An 18,087-nucleotide genomic window follows, 5' to 3' on the forward strand; every position below is an offset into this window, starting at 1 on the left:
TCTTTTGGCTGTGTTGGGTCTTCGTTGCACTGCACGGGCTTCTCATTTCGGTGGCTACTGTTGTTCCAGACCACGGGCTCTAGGTGCATGGGCTTCAATAGTTGTGGCACGTGTGCTCAGTAGTTTTGACATTCAGGCTCTAGAGCACAGGCTGTTGTTGTGGTGCACGGGTTTAGTTGCTCCATGGCTGGATTCATCGTGAACAAAACTGGGTTTCAGCATCCCTACTACTGGGTAAATTACAACTTCATTTAATAAAAAATCTCATCTCTTAAGAGGTCTCATAGCATTCTGAATGGTTATGATACATCTCTCTGCCACTTCCCTCATTCTAACTGTTTCCTATTAGAGCCTCGGGATGAGTCCTCCCCCCTTACCTGAAGCACCTAGTGCTATGCTGGCCTCCTTCATTTTGCAAGGAGCGCATGCTTGTACCCACATGCCACACCCAGTTCTGGAGGAATCCGAGAAAGAAGGAGCCTCCAGGAGTAGATGGAGGAAATTCACTCCACCTTTCTCCTTTGTGGCTAAGATTCACTATCAGATTCTGTGCTAAGGAAACGCAATGTCCTTCTCCTGTGGAAAGTCTGTCTTCCATCACTTGTGCCGGCCCTGTTTCTGTGTGCTGGGCAAGAAACACTGCATACAGTGAAGACAGAACCAAGAGATTTACCCCAGGGATTGAGCTCAGGGTGGGCACTGGCTCCCTTCCCAGGAGGGCAGACAGGAGGTTGTGCTTTACAAGGTGGGACCGAGAAACCAAGCAGTGTGAAAAGAGTTACTCCACTCATGTTGCTGTGCAAACTGCCAGATGATGTAGGTTGTTGGTATTTTCTGAAGGCTTTTGCAAGGAAGTCTGGGATTAAGTCAATTAAAACATGGAAAGTTATTCTTAAAAAATTTTTTTCGATAGTGAGTCCTTTGAGAAATACATACTTTAATAGAATATGATTGCCTTATATGTGTCAATATTTTCCCCACCAAAGGAAAAACTGAAAATGCTTGATTGTAAAATTTCACTTGTTTCACCAAGAGACTGTCTATGAGTAAAGTTGTTCTAGAAATCCTCAATCCCTAGGTCGTAGTTTGCTGATGGTGCTGAGGGGAACCCTGGTGTGCGATTCAGTGCCTGCTACTCACAGGGAGGCTCTTAAGAACTCAGAGACCCGCCCAGTGGACCCCACGTGTGAGGACAGGATTGGCGCCTCGGGCTGGACTTGAAGAGGGAAATGCTTTAGAGAAGTGGAAGGAGATACATTAAGGACACCTGAGTCATGGGGAGTCAGGTGTGGTTGGTTTAGAGATCAAGGAAAAGTGTACACCTGAGCACAGCCTGGGCCACACTTAGGATGCTATTGGCACTTCTGTTTCAATGGGGAAGGGAAAGGACATCCCCCTCTTGCTGGAGTGAACTCTGGAGAGATGTCTTCTTTAAAGCCTGGGGAGAGGAGCTTCTCTCCCATTATCTCCTGATACCTGTGTACATTCGAGACCCTTCCTGCTTTCTTCTTTCCCTCTGTTGACTCCCTTTCCTTATTTTTCTTCTTTTGTCCCCTTTTTCCACTTTGTATTTATTTTACATATGTGTATTTTATTGTTGTAAAAATACTCATACGATGAAATCCAACTTCTTAACAAGTTTGGAAATGTCCAGGCAGTCCTGTTGACTACATGCACCTTGTTGTACAGCATGTGTCTAAAACTTTTCCATTTTGAAATAACACATGCTAACCATTGAACACAGACTTCCCATGTCAACCTCTTGCCAGCTCTTGGAACCACCCTTCTACTCTCTGCTTCTCGGAGTTTTCTTTCAGTTTTTGACCTTCTGTGACTGGCTTATTTCACTCTTACAAATGTCCTCCAAGTTTATTCGTGTTGCTGCAAATGGCAGGATTTCCTTCTTTTTCAAAGACTGAGTGACATTCCACTGTATGTATACACCACATTTTCTTTATTAATTCATCTTGCCATGGACACTAGGCGGTTTTTCTATGTTGTGTATTGTGTATAATGCTGCAATGGACATGAGATTGTAGATATCTCTTGGACATTCTTGTTTTATCCCCTTTGTATATAAACCTAAATGAGTGTCTGCTGGATTTTATGATAGTTCTCTTAATAATTTTTAGGGGACCTCCATTCTGTTTTCCATAATGGCTACACCATTTTACATTATTACATGGTACAAAACAGGGTACAGAAGTTCCACTTCTTCACATCTTTCCCAGCATCCATTAATTTCTTTCTTTTTTTTTTTTTGCAGTACACGTGTCTCTCATTGTTGTGGGCTCTTCCGTTGCAGAGCACAGGCTCCAAATGCACAGGCTCAGCGGCCATGGCTCATGGGCCCAGCCGCTCAGCGGCATGTGGGATCCTCCCAGACTGGGGAATGAACATGTGTCCCCTGCCTCGGCAGGCGGACTCTCAACCACTGTGCCACCAGGGAAGCCCTATTTGTCTTTTTATAATACACATCCTAACAGGTGTGAGTGATATCTCCTTGTGGCTTGATTTCCATTTCCCTGATGCTTAGCGAGGTTGAGCAAATTTTCATATGTAGATTTACCACTTGTATGTCTTTACGGAGAAATGTCTAGTGAAGATTTTTACCCATTTTTAAAGTCAGTTATTTGCCTGCTGTTTTTCTGAAATTGACTTGTAGTAGTTTCTTATATATTCTGGATATTGGTCCCTTATTCAGATTCAAGGTTTACACATATTTCCTCCCATCCTATAGGTTGCCTTTTCATTCTGTTGATTGTTGAAGAGACTATCCTCTCTTCACTTGGTAATCATAGAACCTTGGCCAAGATCAGTTGGCCATATATATGTGCGTTTATTTGGGGTCTCTCTATTATATTTCATTGGTCAATCTCACTGTCTTGATGCCAGTAGCAGACTGTGTTGACTACTGTGGCATTGTTATGTGTTTTGAGTTCAGGAAGTGTTAATCTCCATCATTGCTCTTTGCTCTCAATATTGTTTTATTTACTTGGGGAGGTTCCATATGTATTTTAGGATTCTGTCCATTTCTATAATAATGACATTGAATTTTGTGGGTTGTTGCGATATATGTGTACATCACTTTATGTAGTATAGAAATGCCAACAGTGTTTAATAATCCAGTCTATGAATATGGTATGTCATTCCAATTACTTGTCTCTTCTTTAATTTTTTTCAGCAATGTCCTGTAGTTTTCAGTAGACAAATTATTTACCTCCTACGGGGTCTTTTTCACTGCCTTCCTCAGGTCTTCTAGAGTCTGGATTGAGAAGGATGGACTCATGGAGAGATTGAAATCCCTCCCTCCCCCTGCACCTACTCTCTGATTATGTCTAATACAGGTGTAGTGGGCCATGCCCTTCACCTCTGTCTACAAGTGGGCCCCTGGCTGGGAATTCCTCTTGGATCTGAGTGTTGACTGTACTATTTCAGTGTCCACACGGACTCTCCCAGTGTCTGTCTTGTGTTCAAGAGCCCGAGATATACCTCCATACGAATGATCAGATCAGGCCATCAAATTTTATGCAGTAAAGAACAACCATGGGAAGGGTGGCTGGTTGCCTCTTTCAAATCTTTGGATTTCTTAGAACTGAGCTTTCCAGTGTGGTTGCCACTAACCAAATGTGTCTATTTATAATTAATTTAGTTCCAACAAGACTTAACTCATTCTATTAAAAAATGCAAAAAACACACAATTGCTTGGTCACACTAGCCATGTATGAAGTGTGTCTATAACATCTGGAATTTCAGGTTGGTAAGGTTGACGGTGAAAGCTATAAATGGGTGTATAGAAGTAAGGGGTCGAAAGGTGATTATCTCAGTACCTCCTCCTCATTTGAAATTTTCAACTGTGATCAATATCTTATTGAAGGACTCTGTCTGCACAGAGCACAGGGGAGGTCTGAGAACCTGGAGGGAAGACCAGTGTGATGCTCTGTGAGCCAACCAGTCGAGTAGGAGAAATGGGTGGGTCAACTTGTATAATAATTTTATGCTCATGTTGTGTTTGTACAGAATGGATCATGGAGAGCATATATAGCAGTGATGCTGATGACGATTCACATAGCGAACAACTCTCAGGTAGGATCTAAAGGGAGACAATTCCTAGAACACTTTGGTTCCACGCGGTTCTTTAGAAACTAAGGAAGGTGAATATGAAATCAGGAAGAAGAGGGAAATATGTAAAGAATTCTGATTTGCTCTTTCCAAATTTTAATGATATAATAGAGTTATTGTGTCCATGTCCTTTGACTGTACTGTGCTTATAGTCATCTTTTCTTGCTTTGCCATTCACAAATTTTCTTTTTCACAAGACTACTCTTTCATTGCTTTTTCTCTGCCAAAGATGCAAGGTTCGTTTCTGTTTGGTACCTGGAGGGTATTTTGCACCAGGGATTTTGGTTTCCTTTTTACATTCACGTATAATGGCCATATCCTAGTGGGAACAAAACTCTCATAGTCACTTGACACTGTAGAAAAAGTTCTTATAGTGAGTGTCAGGTGGTGGATGAGAGTTCAACTCTCTCCCTCTACACTTTCAGGACATGTAGCTTCATGTTACTTTTGTCCTCACTGTTTATTCCTCATGGAAAGCGTGCTCCCAGAGGTGGATGAGTCACAGAACACATGCTTTGGGATCACTGCATGTGCTCAGTCTCCTCATTTCAGCCTCAGCACCTCCCAAGCCTGATGTGCTGAGATGCTTCCATTTGAGAGGGCTCCATGTCCAGCTGCCCCTAAAGACCCTTCATGGCCAGTAGGAATTGTAGAAGACTGTGTGAAGGGGCTGCTGGGCTCGCTTCACACACTGGCTCTCACAGCCCTGCTAACCTGGTCTCCTGGAATTCACCAGGCACAGGACAGAGACTCAGGGCAGCACGACCCAGGGTCACTGCTCTTCTTACAACCCAAGCTCCATCCGGCCAGCCCTGCCCCTGCTCCCCACACTCCAGTCCTGCCTGCCCTCGGACCTTTCCTCAGGCCTGCCTTGGTCTTATCCTTCCCAGTTCTTCCAAGGCTGGGGTAAACCCTGGCAGGTGCTGTGAGTTTATGAGGCTTACCCTGCTGTAGAACTTTTGTTTCAGTATTCCAGATTAAGGGAATTGGTTCAAATTACTTTTAACTCTAATATTGCTTTCATCCTCTCTAAGGGGCTAAGAGACTTACGGAGTTGTTTTGAAGTACCTAAGGTTAGCTGAGGCACAGGACACTTGCTTCTTTTGTGAAGTTCGTTGCATATCTAGGCTATTGTGGAGAATGCTGCAATGAACCTAAGTTCATCTCATTGTGATACTGATTTAATTTCCTTTGGCTATATACCCAGAACTGTGATTGCTGAATCATATGTTATTTCTGTTTATAATTTTATAAGGAACCCCCATACTCTTTTTCATAATAGCGGCACCATTTTACCTTCCCACCAGCAGTGTACAAAGTTTCCAATTCCCCACATCTTGGCCTTAAACTGTTAATTTTTTTCTTTATAATACACAGCCTAACAGCTGTGAGGTGTTCATTTGCATTGCCCTGATGATTAGTGAGGTTGAGAACATTTTCCTATATTTGTTAGCCATTTGTATGTCTTTTTCAGGAAATGTCTTATTTAAGTCTTTGCATATTTCTTAACCCATTTATTTACCCTTTTTAATTTTTTAACTTAGTTTGCATTTGAGTTGTAGTGTTTTTCTTACATGTTTTGGACATTAACTCCTTTTCTGATATATGTTTGTAATCTTTCTGTAAGTTATATTATCATCCTATTGACTGTTGAGAAAACTATACTTTCCCTATTTGTTGTCTAAGAAGCTTGGTGAATTTCATTTGGCCATGTATCTGTGAGTTTTCTTGGGGTTTATTTATTCTGGTCTTTAGGCCTATGTATCTGTTTCTATGTCAGTACCATACAGTTTTGATTCCTGTGGCTTTGTAATGTGTTTTGAAGACAGGAAGTGAGAAGCCTCCATCTATGTTCTTTGTTCTCAGGATTGTTTTGTCTGTTTGGACTCCTTAGTGTTTCCATATATATTTTAGGATCTTTTTTTTTTCTATTTCTTTGAAAATGACATTGGGATTTTGATATGTATTACAATGAATTTATACTTACCTTTCGGTAGTGTAGAAATGTCAACAATAATAATTCTACAGTCTATGAATATGATATGCTATTTCAATAATTTGTTCCTTGTTAAATTCTTTCAGCAGTGGTTTGTAGTTTTCAGTGTACAGGCCATTTACCTTCTAAGGGCATTTTGTCCCTTCCTTCCCTGGATTTTTCAGAGGCAGGAGTGAGAAGGATGGCCTCATGAAGTGAGTGAATGTCCCTCCCTCCCTTCTGCACCTGCTCACTGATCATGTCTAGCACAGGTGCACTTGGCCATGCTCATTACCTCTCTCCCCAAGTGGAACACCTGTCGGGAATTCCTCTAGGATCTGGGTGTTGACATTACTGTTTCAGTGTCCCCAAGGTCTCATGAGTGTCTGGCAAGTGTGCATGAGCCTAGGAAACACCTACAAATGAATCATCAAATCTAGCCAGCAAACTGCCGTGCAGAAGGTGTTGGGCTGCACCTCTCACACCTGCAAGCCCTGTACATGCTCAGCCTCAGGGCTAAGAAAAGAGCCTTGAGTCAGGGACAGAGACATTCATGGTTTAATAGATGGGAGATCTTTCACGTCAGAAGCAATGTAGTGCTGGAGAGACATCCCACTGTAGATAGCCGATGGCAGGCAGAACGCAGCAGCAGCAGTAGCAGCATGCTTCTCTCTGGGCGGAATAGGCAGGCTACCAGTTAAAGGGGGAGTTGACAGCAGATGGGCTCATCGGTTACCAGGGAAACCAGCAGAGGGACGCATCCCTCTTACCCCTTGGGCTAAGTACTTCACGGGGCAGAGGTTTTCCATTGGTAAACCATCAGCAAACAGCCATCTTGAATGGGTATATATATATATATGGAGAGAGAGAGAGAGAGGAATGTGTATTATAGTGTGGTAGCCACTAGCTAGATGTGCCTGCTATAATTTATTCAATTCAATTAATGATTAACTCATTGTATTAAAATAGAACAAATAAAATATCCAATTACTCAGTCACATTAGTCACATTTTAAATGTATCCATAAGACTTGTAAATTCATGTTCGTGTTTCTACAGAATCGACTCTGGATAGCATTTGTGGCCGTGATAAGGAAAAGGATACAGGTAGGAGCAACACTTAGGTAGGATCTAATGGCAGAAGGTTCCTGGAACTTTACGGTTATATCTCCTGCTTTGGGGACTGAGGAAGGTGGATATGAAATCAGAAAGAAGAATAAAAAATGTGTAGAGTTCTGACTTGTTTTTTTCATATTTTAATGATACAATAGAAAGCAATTGTGTCCTTAGACGTGACTGTGCTCTATAATCACCTTTTCTTGATTTGCTCATCAAAAATGATCTTTTGCACATGAGCTGCTCTTTCTTGTGCATGTCACTGCCTAATATGGAAGTTTGTTTTCTGGTTAGCACATCTAGGGTATTGTGCACAGGAGACTTTGTTTTCTTTTGCATATTGACCTATGATGGACAGAACCTGTGGGTCAAAACTCTCATGGGCCCTTGAAACTTGAGACCAAGTTCTTCTAGAAAGGGTGAGGTGGTGGATGAGAAGTGAACTGTCTCCCTCTGCACTTTCAGGACTTGTGGCTTCACCTCATGTTTTGTCCTCACTGTTTGTTCCTCTTGTAAAGGACAGTCCCAGAGATGGATGAGTCACAGAACACATGCTCTGGGATCACTGAATGTGCTCAGTCTCCTTGAGCTCATCTCAGCCTCTCCATTTCCCCAAGGCTGGTGTGCTGACATGCTTCCATTTGAGAGGGGTCCACATCCAGCTGCCCCTAAAGACCCTTCATGGCCGGCAGGAATTGTAGAGGGCTGTGTGAAGGGGCTGCTGGGCTATTTCACACACTTTCTTTCACCGCCCTGCTGACCTGGTCTCCTGGGGTTGACCAGGCCCCGGACAGAGACTCAGGGCAGCAGGACCCAGGGTCACTGCCCTTCTTACAACCCACTGCTCCTTCCAGACAGCCCTGCCCTTGCTCCCCACACCCCAGTTCTGCCTACCCTCTGACCTTTCCTCAGGCCTGCCTTGGTCTTATCCTTCCCAGTTCTTCCAAGGCTGGGGTAAACCATGGCAGGTGCTGTTTGTTTATGAGGCTTCCTCCGCTGTAGAATTTTGTTTCAGGATTCCAGACTAAGGGAATTGGGACAAGTTACTTTTAACTCTAATATTGCTTTCATCCTCTCTAAGGGGCTAAGAGACTTAGGGAGTTGTTTTGAAGTACCTAAGGTTAGCTGAGGCACAGGACCCTTACTTGTTTTGTGAAGTTGGTTGCATGTTCTTCCCTCAACAAAGCTGTTGCCCAGAGTTGGTTAATATACCTTTTCCTCAGAAGGACATGGTGCAGAGATAAATGTTCTCAGCTCTTGACCTCCTAGGTGGAAAAGCCAAACTGAGAACCCAGGGGTGGTTCCCAGTATGGATGCTCTGGATCCCTGACCTGCACTTACCACTCAGCCAAGGGTTCCTCAGTCATGGAGCAATGGAGTCCCTGCATCCGTATCCTTGGCTGGAAGTCCTAGCATCTCCAAAGGTCCAGACCTTGCCCATCAGGTGGCCTTAATGATCACAGAATCCAGGGCAGCTATGGGTGGACTTATCAGTTGACTTTGGCACAGTCATTAATGTGAAATTCACCTCAAGACCTGCATTCTCCTGGTCAGCTACAGATTCTGAGAGGTATGAGACCCCATGTATACAGTAGAGGTCATATCTGTCAGTGCTGGTGTCATTGCTTAAACAAGGCCAAAAGCAGATAAGAATCAGGGAGCTATTTTATTGTATTGGATAACATTACCATAAGCCTTAGAATTGGTCAATTCCTGTAGCCCACACCCAAGGACTCAAAGTGGAACCTGACTGTTAGCCTGTACACTTCTCCTGCACAGCTGGGTTAGAGACAGGCTGTGCTCAGTCCGGGCTCCCTCTTCATAACGATGTGTCCCACTTATGGAACAGCTCCCTAGAATATTGACAGCCCCTGACTCAGGGGGCATACATACATTGTATAGAAAACAAAGACTGGGAAAAAAATATGATACGATTGATAGTGGCTGTATCTAAATGGTAGGATTTCAGTTTTGTCAAATCTTGTGTATTTGATTTTCTTTAAGACAAGTGATTAGTGAATAAATATAGCATATTTTGTCTAGGATTGAATTCAGTCCTTTAATGGAGGTTGCTGTTAATCAAGTATAAAATATCATACAACAGAAGACATGATAAATGCAGTAGCTGGAATTGTGGATGCTGGGGAAAGACTGATCTGGGAAAAATCAAGAGACATTGGCAATTTAGCAGAAGCTCAAAGCATGGGTCATGGGTCTGTGTCATTGAAACAGAGCATGCCTTTTAGTGTTTTCCATTTTTTAGATCGACTCTTCCCTTCTGATTAGGCTCCCCTTTGCTAGAAAGCCAAAGCTCTATTTTAAGTTCCTTCCTCTTGTCCTTTGCCTTCCTTCATCCCCCAGAGAGGATGGCCCAACACCAGCTCAGCCCACACTTACTAACCTCCCACATCCATACACACCACCCCATGTCCTCATCGAGAAGAAAGCCCCTGAGTAATTGCTGAGCAGCATCACCAGTGTCCTGACAGTTACTCTGTGTCCCTCCAGCTCTCCCTGAGGATGTGGCGGTTGACCTGCCCCGTGATAGGATAGAAGAAAAGCCTCCGGGGATCATCAAGGTAAGCTGGATTTTTTCTGGTCTGAGATAGAAATATTGCTTTATTTATCTTTCAATAGATTTAAGTTATGAATATTTGAGGGTATTCCTTCCAGATACATACAATTCCCTTGGTTGGGAGAATGTGGAGTGAGAGTCTATAACCAACTCATGGTGCCTGATTCCAGAGGACATTACAATTGACAGCATCCATTACAGCCTGCAGAGTACGGAGCTCTCTCTCCTGGAGCGATTTTTCCTCTAGGAAAAGAATTCTGTAATTTCCCACCTAAATGAACTTGGAAGTACCATCCTCCCAGCAAAGTTCTTGGCTTTCAGCCTGAGTAGGTTTGCTCTGATAACCCTTGCTGGGTTCCCTGGACCACTGTTTCTTATCAGGTTTTCTACTGTCAGCAAATGAACAAAAGACCTGAGCATCACTGTGATCTTATTCTCATAGTGTTTTCTCTTCTGTAGTTGCAGGTGGCCTTCACAGAACGTGAAAACGGTATGTATTCTGGAATCAGTCACTTGGGGAGGAAGAACTTTGAAGATGAGAAAGTGGGACATTCTTGCTGGTTTTATTGTAGAGGGCAAACTGATTCCAAATTTGTGCTGGGAATGAGAGTAGGGGACCTGGTGATAGAAAGAGATTTACAAGTAATGTGACCAATTACTATAGTCCCAGGAAGAAGCTGTATTACGGTTAGGTGGTGTAAGTTTTTGTGCATGAGACACGGTGTGTCTGTATGTGAAATGACTGGTATAATTCTGTGTGTATGTGAACATTTTGTGTTGTGTTTCCCTTGATTTATGTTCCCATAAACATCACTGTTACTGGTGCCAACTTTCTTAAAAATATTCCCATCAACTCTGCATCATGAATAAGTATGGATATAAAAGTAAATAAACTGTACACTTTCAGGGTGTGCATTGATTTTATACCGAGAGAGCCTCATTTCACCTGGAAAACAAATCCTATCACCACCCAGGCAAATGTTTACTGGATACTTTTTTTTTTCTTTTGGCTGTGTTGTGTCTTCGTTGCACTGCGTGGGCTTCTCATTTCGGTGGCTACTGTTGTTCCAGACCACGGGCTCTAGGTGCATGGGCTTCAAAAGTTGTGTCACGTGGGCTCAGTAGTTGTGATTTTCAGGGTCTAGAGCACAAGCTTAGTAGTTGTGGTGCACGGGTTTAGTTGCTACATGGCTGGATTCTTAGTGAAGAAAACTGGGTTTCAGCATGCCTACTACTGGGCCAATTACAACTTCATTTAATAAGAAATCTCATCTCTTAGTACGTCTCATAGCATTCTGAATGGTTATGATACATCTCTCTGCCACTTCCCTCATTCTAACTGTTTCCTATTAGAGCCTCGGGATGAGTCCTCCCCCCTTACCTGAAGCAGCTAGTGCTAGGCAGGCCTCCTTCTTTTTGCAGGGAGCCCATGCTTGTACCGACATGCCACACCCAGTTCTGGAGGAATCCGAGAAAGAAGGAGCCTCCAGGAGTAGATGGAGGAAATTCACTCCACCTTTCTCCTTTGAGGCTAATCTTCACTATCGGATTCTGTGCTAAGGAAACGAAATGTCCTTCTCCTGTAGAAAGTCTGTCTTCCATCACTTGTGCCGGCCGTGTTTCTGTGTGCTGGGCAAGAAACACTGCATACAGTGAAGACAGAACCAAGAGATCTACCCCAGGGATTGAGCTCTGGGTGGGCACTGGCTCCCTTCCCAGGAGGGCGGACAGGAGGTTGTGCTTTGCAAGGTGGGACAGAGAAATCAAGCAGTGTGACAAGAGGATCTCCACTCATGTTGCTGTGCAAACTGCCAGATTATGTAGGTTCTTGGTATTTTCTGAAGGCTTTTGGAAGCAAACAAGTCTGGGAGTAAAGTCAATTAAAACATGGAAAGTTATACTTAAAAAATTTTTTTCGATAGTGAGTCCTTTGAGAAATACATACTTTAATAGAATATGATTGCCGTATATGTGTCAATATTTTCCCCACCAAAGAAAATACTGAAAATGCTTGATTGTAAAATGTCACTTGTTTACCCAAGAGACTGTGTATGAGTAAAGTTTTTCTAGAAATCCTCAATCCCTAGGTCGTAGTTTCCTGATGGTGCTGAGGGGAACCCTGGTGTGCAATTCAGTGCCTGCTACTCACAGGGAGGCTCTTAAGAACTCAGAGACCCGCCCAGTGGACCCCACGTGTGAGGACAGGATTGGCGCCTCGGGCTGCACTTGAAGAGGGAAATGCTTTAGAGAAGTGGAAGGAGATACATTAAGGACACCTGAGTCATGGGGAGTCAGGTGTGGTTGGTTTAGAGATCAAGGAAAAGTGTACACCTGAGCACAGCCTGGGCCACACTTAGGATGCTATTGGCACTTCTGCTTGGATGGGGAAGAGAAAGGACAGCCCCCTCTTGCTGGAGTGAACTCTGGAGAGATGTCTTCTTTAAAGCCTGGGGAGAGGAGCTTCTCTCCCATTATCTCCTGATACCTGTGTATATTCGAGACCCTTCCTGCTTCCTTCTTTCCCTCTCCTTATTTTTCTTCTTTTTTCCCCTTTTTTCACTTTGTATTTATTTTACATATGTGTATTTTATTGTTGTAAAAGGACACATACGATGAAATCCAACTTCTTAACAAGTTTTGAAATGTCCAGGCAGTCCTGTTGACTACATGTACCTTGTTGTACAGCATGTGTCTAGAACTTTTCCATTTTGAAATAACACATTCTAACCATTGAACAGAGACTCCCCATGTCAACCTCCTGCCAGCTCTTGGAACCACCCTTCTACCCTCTGCTTCTAGGAGTTTTCTTTCAGTTTTTGACCTTATGTGACTGGCTTATATCGCTCTTACAAATGTCCTCCAAGTTCTTTCGTGTTGCTGCAAATGGCAGGATTTCCTTCTTTTTCATAGACTGAATGACATTCCACTGTATGTATACACAACATTTTCTTTATTAATTCATCTTCCCATGGACACTAGGCAGTTTTCCTATGTTGTGTATTGTGTATAATGCTGCCATGGACATGAGATTGTAGATATCTCTTGGACATTCTTGTTTTATCTCCTTTGTATATAAACCTAAATGAGTGATTGCTGGATTTTATGAGAGTTCTCTTAATAATTTTTAGGGGACCTCCATTCTGTTTTCCATAATGGCTACACGATTTTACATTACTACATGGTACAAAACAGGGTACAGAAGTTCCACTTCTTCACATCTTTCCCAGCATCCATTAATTTTCTTTCTTTTTTTTTTTTTTTTTTTTTTTTGCCGTACATGTGTCTCTCATTGTTGTGGGCTCTCCCGTTGTGGAGCTCAGGCTCCAAACACACAGGCTCAGCGGCCATGGCTCATGGGACAAGCTGATCAGCGGCATGTGGGATCCTCCCAGACCTGGGCACGAACATGTGTCCCCTGCATCGGTGGGGGAATCTCAACCACTGTGCCACCAGGGAAGCCCTAATTATCTTTTTATAATACACATCCTAACAGGTGTGAGTGATATCTCCTTGTGGCTTGATTTCCATTTCCGTGATGCTTAGCGAGGTTGAGCAAATTTTCATATGTAGATTGACCACTTGTATGTCTTTATGGAGAAATGTCTAGTGAAGCTTTTTACCCATTTTTAAACTCAGTTATTTGCCCGCTGTTTTTCTGAAATTGACTTGTAGTAGTTTCTTATATATTCTGGATATTGGTCTCTTATTCAGATACAAGGTTTACACGTTTTTCCTCCCATCCTATAGGTTGCCTTTTCATTCTGTTGATTGTTGAAGAGACTATCCTTTCTTCACTTGGTAATCTTAGAACCTTGGCAAAGATCAGTTGGCCATATATATGTGCGTTTATTTGGGGTCTCTCTATTATAATTCATTGGTCAATCTCACTGTCTTGATGCCAGTAGCAGACTGTTTTGACTACTCTGGCATTGTTATGTGTTTTGAGTTCAAGAGGTGTTAATCTCCATCATTGCTCTTTGCTCTCAAGATTCTTTTATCTACTTGGGGGTTTCCATATGTATTTTAGGATTCTGTCCACTTCTATAATAATGACATGGAATTTTGTGGGTTGTTGTGATATATGTGTACATCCCTTTATGTAGTATAGAAATTCCAACAGTATTTAATACTCCAGTCTATGAACATGGTATGTCATTCCAATTACTTGTCTCTTCCTTAATTTTTTTCAGTAATATCCTGTAGTTTTCAGTATACAAATTTTTCACCTCCTACGGGGCCTTTTCCACTGCCTTCCTCAGGTCTTCTAAAGTCAGGATTGAGAAGGATGGACTCATGGAGAGAGTGAAATCCCTCCCTCCCCCTGCACGTACTCTCTGGTTATATCTAATACAGGTGTACTGGGCCATGCCCTTCACCTCTGTCTACAAGTGGGCCCCTTGCTGGGAATTCCTCTTGGATCTGAGTGTTGACTGTACTATTTTAGTGTCCCCCAGGATTCTCCCAATGCCTGGCGTGGGTCCAAGAGCCCAAGATATACCTACATACGTATGATCAAGCCAGTCCATCAAATTTTCTGCAGTAAAGAATAACCATGGGAAGGGTGGCTGGTTGCCTCTTTCTCATCTTTGGATTTCTTAGAGCTGAGCTTTCCAGTGTGGTAGCCACTAACCAAATGTGTCTATTTATAATTAATTTAGTTCAAACAAGACTTAACTCATTCTATTAAAAAACGCAAAAAACACACAATTCCTTGGTCACACTAGCCATGTATGAAGTGTGTCTGTACCATCTGGAATTTCAGGTTGGTAAGGTTGACGGTGAAAGCTATAAATGGGTTTATAGAAGTGAGGGGTCGAAAGGTGATTTTCTCAGCATCTCTCCCTCATTTGAAATTTTCAACTGTGATCAATATCTTATTGAAGGACTCTGTCTGCACAGAGCACAGGGGAGGTCTGAGAACCTGGAGGGAAGACCAGGGTGATGCCTTGTGAGCCAGCAAGTCGAGTAGGAGAAATGGGTGGGTCAACTTGTATAATAACTTTATGCTCATGGTTGTGTTTGTACAGAATGGATCTTGGAGAGCATACATAGCACTGATGCTGATGACGATTCACATAGCGAACAACTCTCAGGTAGGATCTAAAGGGAGACAATTCCTAGAACACTAGGGTTCCACCCGGTTCTTTAGAAACTAAGGAAGGTGAATATGAAATCAGGAAGAAGGAAATATGTGTAGGATTCTGATTTGCTCTTTCCAAATTTTAATGATATAATAGAGTTATTGTGTCCATGTCCTTTGACTGTACTGTGCTTATAGTCATCTTTTCTTGCTTTGCCATTCAGAAATTTTCTTTCTCACAAGATTACTCTTTCATTGCTTTTTCACTGCCAAAGATGAAAGGTTCGTTTCTGTTTTGTACCTGCAGAGTATTTTGCACCAGGATTTTGGTTTCCTTTTCACATTCACGTATGATGGCCATATCCTAGTGGGAACAAAACTCTCATAGTCACTTGACACTAGAGAACAAGTTCTTACAGTGAGTGTCAGGTGGTGGATGAGACTTGAACTCTCTCCGTCAACACTTTCAGGACTTGTAGCTTCATGTTACTTTTGTCCTCACTGTTTATTCCTCATGGAAAGCGCTCTCCCAGAGGTGTATGAGTCACAGAACACATACTTTGGGATCAATGCATGTGCTCAGTCTCCTCATTTCAGCCTCAGCACCTCCCAACGCTGATGTGCAGACATGCTTCCATTTGAGAGGGCTCCACGTCCAGCTGATCCTAAAGACCCTTCATGCCTGGCAGGAATTCTAGAGGACTCTGTGAAGTGGCTGCTGGGCTCGCTTCACACACTGGCTCTCACAGACCTGCTAACCTGGTCTCCTGGAATTCACCAGGCCCAGGAAAGAGACTCAGGCAGCAGGACCCAGGGTCACTGCTCTTCTTACAACACACTGCTCCATCCGGACAGCCCTGCCCCTGCTCCCCACACCCCAGTCCTGCCTACCCACTCACCTTACCTCAGGCCTGCCTTGGTCTTATCCTTCCCAGTTCTTCCAAGTCTGGGGTAAACCCTGGCAGGTGCTGTGTGTTTATGAGGCTTCCCCTGCTGTAGAACTTTTCTTTCAGTATTCCACACTAAGGGAATTAGGACAAGTTACTTTTAACACTAATATTGCTTTAATCCTCTCTAAGGGGCTAAGAGACTTACAGAGTTGTTTTGAAGTATCTAAGGTTAGCTCAGGCACAGGACCCTTACTTGTTTTGTGAAGTTGGTTGCATATCTAGGCTATTGTGGAGAATGCTGCAATGAACCTAAGTTCATCTCATTGTGATACTGATTTAATTTCCTTTGGATATATACCCAGAACTGTGATTGCTGAATCATATGATATTTCTGTTTATAAATTTATAAGGAACCCCCGTACTCTTTTTCATAAGAGCTGCACCATTTTACATTCACACCAGCAGTGTACAAAGTTTCCAATTCCCTACATCTTAGCCTTAAGCTGTTAATTTTTTTCTTTATAATACACAGCCTAGCAAGTGTGAGGTGTTCATTTGCATTGCCCTGATGATTAGTGAGGTTGTGAAATTTTTCCTATATTTGTTAGCCATTTGTATGTCTTTTTCAGGAAATATCTTATTTAAGTCTTTGCACATTTCTTAACCCATTTATTTACCCTTTTTAATTTTTTAACTTAGTTTTCATTTGATTTGTATTGTTTTTCTTATATGTTTTGGACATTTGCTCCTTTTCTATTATATGTTTATAATCTTTCTGTAAGTTATATTTTCATCCTATTGACTGTTGAAAAAACTATACTTTCCCTATTTGTTGTCTTAGAAGCTTGGTGAATTTCATTTGGCCATGTATCTATGAGTTTTCCTGGTGGTTATTTATTCTGGTCTTTAGGCCTATGTATCTGTTTCTATGTCCGTACTGTACAGTTTTGATTCCTGTGGCTTTGTAATGTGTTTTGATGTCAGGAAGTGGGAAGCCTCCATCTATGTTCTTTGGTCTCAGGATTGTTTTGTCTGTTTGGAGTCCTTAGTGATTCCATATGTATTTTAGGATCTTTTTTTTTTTCTATTTCTTTGAAAATGACATTGGGATTTTGATAGGTATTACAATGAATTTATATTTACCTTTGGGTAGTGTAGAAATGTCAACTATAATAAGTCTCCAGTCTATTAATATGATATGTCATTTCAATGATTTGTTCCTTGTTTAATTCTTTCAGCAGTGGTTTGTAGTTTTCAGTGTACAGGCCATTTACCTTCTGAGGGCATTTTGTCCCTTCCTTTCCTGGATTTTTCAGAGGCAGTGGTGAGAAGGATGGCCTCATGAAGTGAGTGAATGTCCCTCCCTCCCTTCTGCACCTGCTCGCTGATTATGTCTAGCACAGGTGCACTGGGCCATGCTCATTACCTCTCCCCTCAAGTGGAACACCTGTCGGGAATTCCTCTAGGATCTCGGTGTTGACATAACTGTTTCAGTGTCCCCAGGGTCTCATGAGTGCCTGGCAGGTATGCATGAGCCTAGGAAACACCTACAAATGAATCATCAAATCTGGCCAGCAAACTGCCTTGCAGAAGGTGTTGGGCTGCACCTCTCACGCCTGCAAGCCCTGTACTTGCTCAGCCTCAGGGCTAAGGAAAGAGCCCGGAGTCAGGGACAGAGACATTCATGGTTTAATAAATGGGAGATCTTTCACGTCAGAAGCAAAGTGGTCCTGGAGAGACATCCCACTGTAGATAGCCGATGGCAGGCAGAACGAAGCAGCAGCAGTAGCAGCATGCTTCTCTCTGGGCGGAATAGGCAGGCTACCAGTTAAAGGGGGAGTTGACAGCAGATGGGCTCATCGGTTACCAGGGAAACCAGCAGAGGGACGCATCCCTCTTACCCCTTGGGCTAAGTACTTCACGGGGCAGAGGTTTTACCTTCGTTAAACCATCAGCAAATAGTCATCTTTAATTGATACAACATACAGAAATGAATAAACAGGGGAGTGGTGGTAACATTCTCCATATATTATATATATATATATACATATATATGGAGAGAGAGAGAGAGAGGGATGTGTATTACAGTGTGGTAGCCACTAGCTAGTTGTGCCTGTTATAATTTATTTAATTCAATCAATGATTATCTTAGTGTATTAAAATAAAACAAAATAAAATATCCAATTACTCAGTCACATTAGTCACATTTTAAATGTATCCATAAGACTGGTAAATTCATGTTCGTGTTTCTACAGAATCGACTTTGGATAGCATTTGTGGCCGTGATAAGGAAAAGGATACAGGTAGGAACAACACTTACGTAGGATCTA

This window comes from Mesoplodon bidens (genome assembly GCF_964165515.1).
Source record: "Mesoplodon bidens genome assembly, contig: HAP1_SCAFFOLD_266, whole genome shotgun sequence".
Classification (NCBI taxonomy): Eukaryota; Metazoa; Chordata; class Mammalia; order Artiodactyla; family Ziphiidae; genus Mesoplodon; species Mesoplodon bidens.